Here is a 6457-nt window from a genome sequence, read left to right as displayed (position 1 = left end):
CTGGCTCGTGTCCCATTTGTCACCCACCAGCACCCCCAGAGCCCTCTCCCAGCAGGGACTTCCATCCCTTCCTCCCCCAGCCTGCACCGATCCCGGGGGTTGCCCTGACCCGGCTGCACCACCTTGGTCTTGTCCAACCTCAGCAGATTCCCGTGTGTGCCGGCAAACGGGGGGAAGGGGAATTCACCCGACTCTTGGGGATTTGTTTGTCTGCTGGTGCCCCAGGGAAAACCAAAACCCTGCCAGTCCCATCTAGTCTGTCCCATATTCCACCCAGGAACCCTCCACCAAACAGATCCACCAGGTGGGGGGAATTCCAGTGCCCTTTTTCGGACACTGACACGTCACAGCCAAAGGAAAACCCCTCAGTGGATATTTCCACCAGTTACTCCAGCATCAACAGAACTGGCAGCACCTTTATAAAGGACTCCCTCCAACAGTCTGAGGAATAACACTCTTTATTAATACAAATTGGCACAGGTTAAAGGTTCGTGGTGGTCAGGGACAGGGTCTGGCTGCAAAAACACACTTTGAACAATCTCAAAATTGTTGTTAAAGCAAAGCAAAGCACAACCTCTAAACCAAACCAATCCACAACTACATTAGGAAGCAAAAGCCAGCTCTAGTCCTTCCAAGCAGTGACTAACACGCAGAGCTGACACTTCCCACCCAGCACAGGCGTCCCTGAGGGGAGGAAGGCAGGTTCAACCCCTCCATTGATCCCAGCAGGTTCAATGGAAATCTCCCTCTAATTCTTTCCCCATTTCCAACTCTCTTTTATACTCTTTCTTTAGGTTTAGGAGGAGTTTGAGGGTTTCTACTGAGAAGTGTTACAATTGTTTCTGGGTGCCTGGGGAGTTTTGTGGGGCATGGTGACCTTATCCCAGCTGGGAAGCAGCAGCTGGAGTCTCTTTGCTGTCTGGGAAGCAGCAGCTGGTTTTCCTCTCTAATTCCTATTCTGTGTTAACTTTTAGCCTTATCTCTCTCTCCACACTCTGGGACCATTTCTCTGGCCTGTCCAGTTCCCCCTGGATGCCATCCCATCCCTCAGGTGTGTCACCTGCCCCGCTCAGCTCAGTGTCACAGGCTCAGGGTGCCCTCCATCCCTTGGCCTCCATCATTAAGGAAGAGGCCGGATACTGGGGCCAGGAGTGAGGAATTGGAGGGTGTGGAGTCCAGCTGGGGATTCCTTGCTGGGGATAAGGGCAGTGGGATTGGGAAGGGGGCAGCAGTCCTCAGCCTCTGGAGGTGTCTCCTGCAGAGAGGGAAGGACAGGAATGGCTTGGAGAAAGATCTTGCAAGCTCCCGGTGCAGGAGGTACCCAGGACGAGATGGAATTCCCTGTGGTGGAGGCAATCACATCCCCTTGGGGTGCAGGGGCTGTAAATGCCTCCTTCTTGAGCGGCTTCACCTCCCCTGGGCCCCTCCTCTGTCAACGTTCCTCAATTATCCAACAAACGAGGCACGAAGCAGAAAAGGGCAAAAGGAAAATCTTCCAGGTCACTGCCGGCTCCTGGGGAAAATGCAAGGCAAACAGTCAAGTCATTCAGCTGAGATGTTTTCCCAGCTGCCCCACAATGGTCTCTTGTGTGTGGTCAGGGGCCCGTAAGGATGGAAGGTGTTGCGGAAACGTGGCCAAAGGTGAGTGGAGAATTGAGGCTGTGGCAGGTGCCGGGAGCCCCCGCTCAGTGGCTGTCCTTGATCTGTGCCCACGGGGGTCCCAGCCCAGAGGGGCCTGTGAGGCGGGTGGGGAGGGAGGGAGAGTGGGGCGGGAAGGTGCCATCCTGCTGAGGGCCAGCGCTGGGCCCAGGGCAGGGCAGGGCCATCCCTGGGGACAGGGGCACTGGGGCAGCTGTGTGCCAGGGCCAGCCCAGTGTGGAGCCAGAGCCCTGCTGGGCTGCCAGTGCCTGGCCCCCCCTGCCTGGGCCAGCTCAGCAGAGCGGGGCCCGGCTGATGCGGGAGGACACGGGGTGCCCAGCTGGGACAGGGGCAGGGCCAGCAAAGGGCATCTGCCCCTCTGGGCTCTGCTCGGGGAGGCCGTGGCTGGGCCTGCACCACTTGGGGGCTGCAGTGCCCGCAAATGGGCTGGAGCCGGGCACTGCCACCACCCCAGCACTTCCCTGGGCCCAGCCCTTGTGTGCCAGGGCCAGCATTGCCCAGTGCTCCCCAGTGCCTGCCCAGACTGGAGATCCCAGTCACCCGCCTGTGCCCATTGCCCGTCAGCCCCTTTATCTCCCAGCTCCCTGTTTCCCTGATCCCGGGCTCCTGGTGCCCCAAGAAGGGGGTCAGTGCCAGCCCTGCGTTCAGCCAAGGGGCTGGAGTGGGAACAGGGACAATTGTGCTCAGACATGCTGGGTTTGGGGCTGGGTTGAGTTCTGGGGTGTCCCAGAGGGGAAGCTCTGGAAGGGATGGGCAGGAGGACATGGGGGGATCAGGCTTTGGGGGCTGTCTGAGGATGGATTGTGTTGTGTGGGATTGTCCCCACAGGGTATGCAGCTGCTTTCAGCTCCCTGCCCACCCCCTTGGCACCCCCAGGGGCCTGGGCCCTTCCAGGGGCAGCTGCCCCGTGCAGGAAGCTGGAGGGATGCCGGGGAAGGTGGCTGGATGGGTGCCGCAGGCGGGATGGACTCTGTGCCAGGGCTGGGCTTGTGGCCAGGGCTGGGGGCTGTGCCCAGCCGGGCTTTGCCCCGGGGGCTCTCGGGGAGGGGGCAGGGAGGAGTCCCGGCAGGGATAAATGTGCTCCTGCCCTTGTGCAGCCTCAGCCAGCGCTGCCCAGGCCCAGAGGAAGATGAAGGTCGCTGTGCTCAGCGTGGCCCTGCTCTTCACCATCCTGCTGAGCCCCCCGGCAGATGCCAAGGTGAGGCCCCCATGCCACGGCCATGGGCTCAGGGATGGGCCCCTTCCCAATCCAGGGGCTCCCCAGCACTCCCCAGAACCCCCAGCCCCGGGCCAGGCCACTTTCTTCTGGCCACAATTCCCTCTCTCCTTCCCCTTCCCACAATTCAACTCCTGCTGCTGCAGCTCCGCTTCCTCACGGGATGCTTGCACCCGGCTCCGTCCTGGCACAGTCCCAACGCTTCCTGCTCTTTCTGACCCCAAATCCCACCTTTTTGGGCCCCCCCATCCCATCCTCTTGGTCCCCTGGGGCATCTCCCCACCATCTCCTCTCTTTCCCAGCCAAGGCAAAGGCCCAACCCAAACTGGGTGGAACTGGGCCAAGCCCCACTGGAGTCCAAGGAGGACAAACAGGCCCAAGCTCCACCCTGGGCTCAAGTGGGACAAGGCCTGGCCAGGCTGAACTGGCACCAACTGGGAAATGCCCTGCCATGGCCCCTTCCCAGGGCCTTTCCTCCAGGCTTTGCCCTCAATGCCTTGCCTTTCCCCCTGCACTGGTGTCCCCAACTTGCCTGGGAGCCGCAATCCCAAAGAGCCCCGCTCAGCCCGGGGGGCAGCCGGGGCTGGAGGGGGTGGGGACACCCGTGTCCCCCCCAGCCCCACAAGGCCAACCCCAACCAAGCCTTTGCTCTCCTCCTGCAGCCCTTTCAGGCCAGCGGCGATGCCTGCGGGGGGGTAAGTCCGGGAGTTGGGGGGCACCCAGTGTGGGATGTGGGGGGCACTTTGGGCCCCCCATCCCTTCCTGGCACTGGGGACACCCCAGTGACCAGTGACGTCTCCTTGTCTCTCTACAGGGAGCCGTGACCAGCGTGAGTACCAGGGCTTGTGCTGGGCCCAGACCCTCCCCTCTGGTGGCCACCACCCTCCAGACCATCCCAAAGCTCCCCAGTCCACCCCAGTGTGCACTGGGGAGGCCCTTCCTCAGGGCCCCCACTCTATTCCCACACACCCCAGTCCACCCCACCACACACACACAGGCCATCATTCCCACACCATTTCTTCCCCTCTTTCTCCTCTAATCCTTTCCCTTTCCCATTGCCCATGACACTCGTGTCCAGAAATCCCCTTCCTTGACCCCTCAGTCCCAAAGACCCTCCCAATCCTGTCCAGTTTTCTCCCCTTCCCCATTTCTCCTGCCCCCACCCCTGCCCTGCTTCATTCCCTGGGTCCCCTCCACTGCAATCCCTTCCTCCTCACCCACATCCCCCACAGTCCCATCCCTTCCACACCCCAATGCCCATCCTGTGGGATCCCCAATTCCCCCCACTTCACCTCTTTGGGTCCCCTCCTCCTTCCCCCACCCTCCTGCAGGCCCTGAATTCCCCTGGCTCTCCTTGTCTCCATCCCCACCCTGGGCCCTGCAGGAACAGGGATCCCGGGGGAAACTGGGTGCAGTGGGGCTGGGGGGAGCAGAAGGGATTTTCCTCCTCAGAGGAGAAACCAACCATGGGCTGGGGGGTCTGGGGACACCCGTGTCCCTCCCCCAGCCCCACAGGGGCCAATCCTGCTTAAACCTTTGCTCTCCTTCCCCAGCCACTCGGGGGAATAGCAGGAGGTGGATGTGCTGGGGTAAGTCCTGGAGTTGGGATGTCCCCAGTGTGCGAAATGGGGGGAAATGTAGTCCTCCCATCCCTCCTGGGCCTGGGAACACCCCAGTGACCAGTGACACCTCACACTCTCTCTACAGGGAAGCATAAGTTCCAATCGAGTGAAGAGGTCTGAGGTGGGTACCCCGAGTTCTGCTGGGCCCAGACCCTCCCCTCTCATGGCCATGACCCTCCCTTGCATCCCAGTGTGCCCCAGTCCACCCCAGTGTGTCCCACTCAAGCCCAGTGTGTCCCAGTCCACCCCAGTGTGCCCCAGTACATCCCAGTGTGTCCCAGTTTACCCCAGTGTGTCTCTAACCCTGCCTTTGTCCCCAGCCCCCCATAGTTGACCTGGTGGAGCTGCTGCGTGAGTGACGCTCGGCTGCCTCTCTGCATGTCCAGGTGAGAAATATCAGAGGCTCCTCAGCCTCCCAAGGGAGCCTGGCAGGGCCCTGGGGGGTCCCTGAGCCCTCTGCAGTGGGCAGAGCTTGGGGACAGCAGAGGGACACGCAGGGGGCTGTCCCTGCTCCGTGTCCCGGGGCAGCTGGACAGAGCTGCCCCCAAGCCTGGCCTTGCACTGGGGGCTCTGCAGACCCCCAGGCTCACCGGGAGGGCAGGGAGGGGCTCGGGGAGGTGTCAGAGCATCCCGGGCTCAGGGGCTCTGGGGGCCACATGGATCTCAGCATCCAATTCCCTTCTCCTGCCCCAGCTCCCTGCAGACAGACAGGGTGGGGACAAGGCCCCTCCCATGTCCCTGTGGACACCGGGGGTGACGTTTGGGGCTCTGTCTTTCAGGACTGGAAGTGGTGGTGACACCCGTGTCCTGGCCCCCTCCAGCGGCATGAGGAGATGATCATCCCTGGAGGACCCCCCTGATCCCCTGGGTGCCCTGGCAATTTCCCTGCAAGAATCAATAAACCCCTGCAGCAAAACAAATGCTCTGTGTCTGTCTGGGTGTGTGTGTTCCCACCTCCACGGGTGCCTTCCCGTGTCCATGTGTGTTCCCACGTCCCCTGGGGCACCCGGTGGTTTGGGGGCACAGCGGGAAACAGGGTCTGACTGGGGCTGTCCAAGCACCGTCCCCAAGGAGCACAGCTTGGTGTCGGGGCAGGGGAGGGTCAGGGACAATCAGCCAAGGCCCCTCAGTCCTTCCCTGGGCTCTGGGAGGGATGGTGTGGGAAATAAAAAATCGGTTTTATTACAAGCAAATGAATTAAACAAATCACTAACGTAGGAGTTTTTCTTTACTAACCTATAAGGCATATCATGGAGTTGTAAGACACCAGATTCAGCCTGGAATCGGTGTCAGGGAAACCTGGGGACGGGAATAGGGAACTGTAAAATGAATATTGGTAAGGAAACCCCTTATACCACATGGCTGGTCCTGGAAGCTGCTGTGCTGCTGGACACTCCACCTCCCAGCACGACACAGCCAACCAGGGGGAGGGGAACACCTCTTCTATGACATAATCAGGGTGGAACCTTAAGAATGTTTAAAAAGCGGGACTTTTGAATTGGAGGTGTGTTCCTGGGAATCCTGCATGCCTAGGACACCCAACATGTGTTGTAATTAATTTTTCCTTTTCGTTTCATTCATTTTGTTTTGCAAACTTTTGCCATTTGTCTAAATTTAATAAATGAGATTTTTCTCACACTACTGCTCACCCTCTGCACATAATCACAGAAAGACTAAGGTGCTCTAGTCCAAGGCCTGTTCTGGAACAGGGTTTCCTAGAGTCAGTTGTCCCAATCCTTGAAGGTTGGGAAAAGCCAGGAAAGACGTAGGCAAAGAAGACATTCAGTATTCCTGCTTTTTTCCTGTCCTGTGGAACAAGCTCCCCCATCTTGTTGAGAGATGGGCCCACATTTTCCCTGCTTTTCCTTTTGTCACCTACAGACTTAAAGAAGTCCTTCCTGTTGTCTCTGACATCACTGGCCTGATTCAGTTCCATTTGGGCTTTGGCTTTACCAACTTC

The 6457-nt window shown here is 59.4% G+C and overlaps 1 long non-coding RNA gene across 1 annotated transcript; it reads left to right on the top strand.

Moving 5' to 3' along the window:
* Positions 1-4830: 4830 nt before the first annotated feature.
* Positions 4831-5417, top strand: LOC115307722. Its single transcript, XR_003916063.1, has 2 exons — positions 4831-4883; positions 5277-5417. It is a non-coding gene; the product is annotated as an uncharacterized LOC115307722 (long non-coding RNA).
* The last annotated feature ends 1040 nt before the right edge of the window (positions 5418-6457 follow it).

This window comes from Manacus vitellinus, unplaced genomic scaffold (assembly GCF_001715985.3).
Source record: "Manacus vitellinus isolate BGI_N305 unplaced genomic scaffold, ASM171598v3 ctg7180002428250_pilon, whole genome shotgun sequence".
NCBI lineage: Eukaryota > Metazoa > Chordata > Aves > Passeriformes > Pipridae > Manacus > Manacus vitellinus.
The sequence above is the reverse complement of the archived record's forward strand: the minus strand, read 5'-3'. Positions and strand labels throughout refer to the sequence as shown.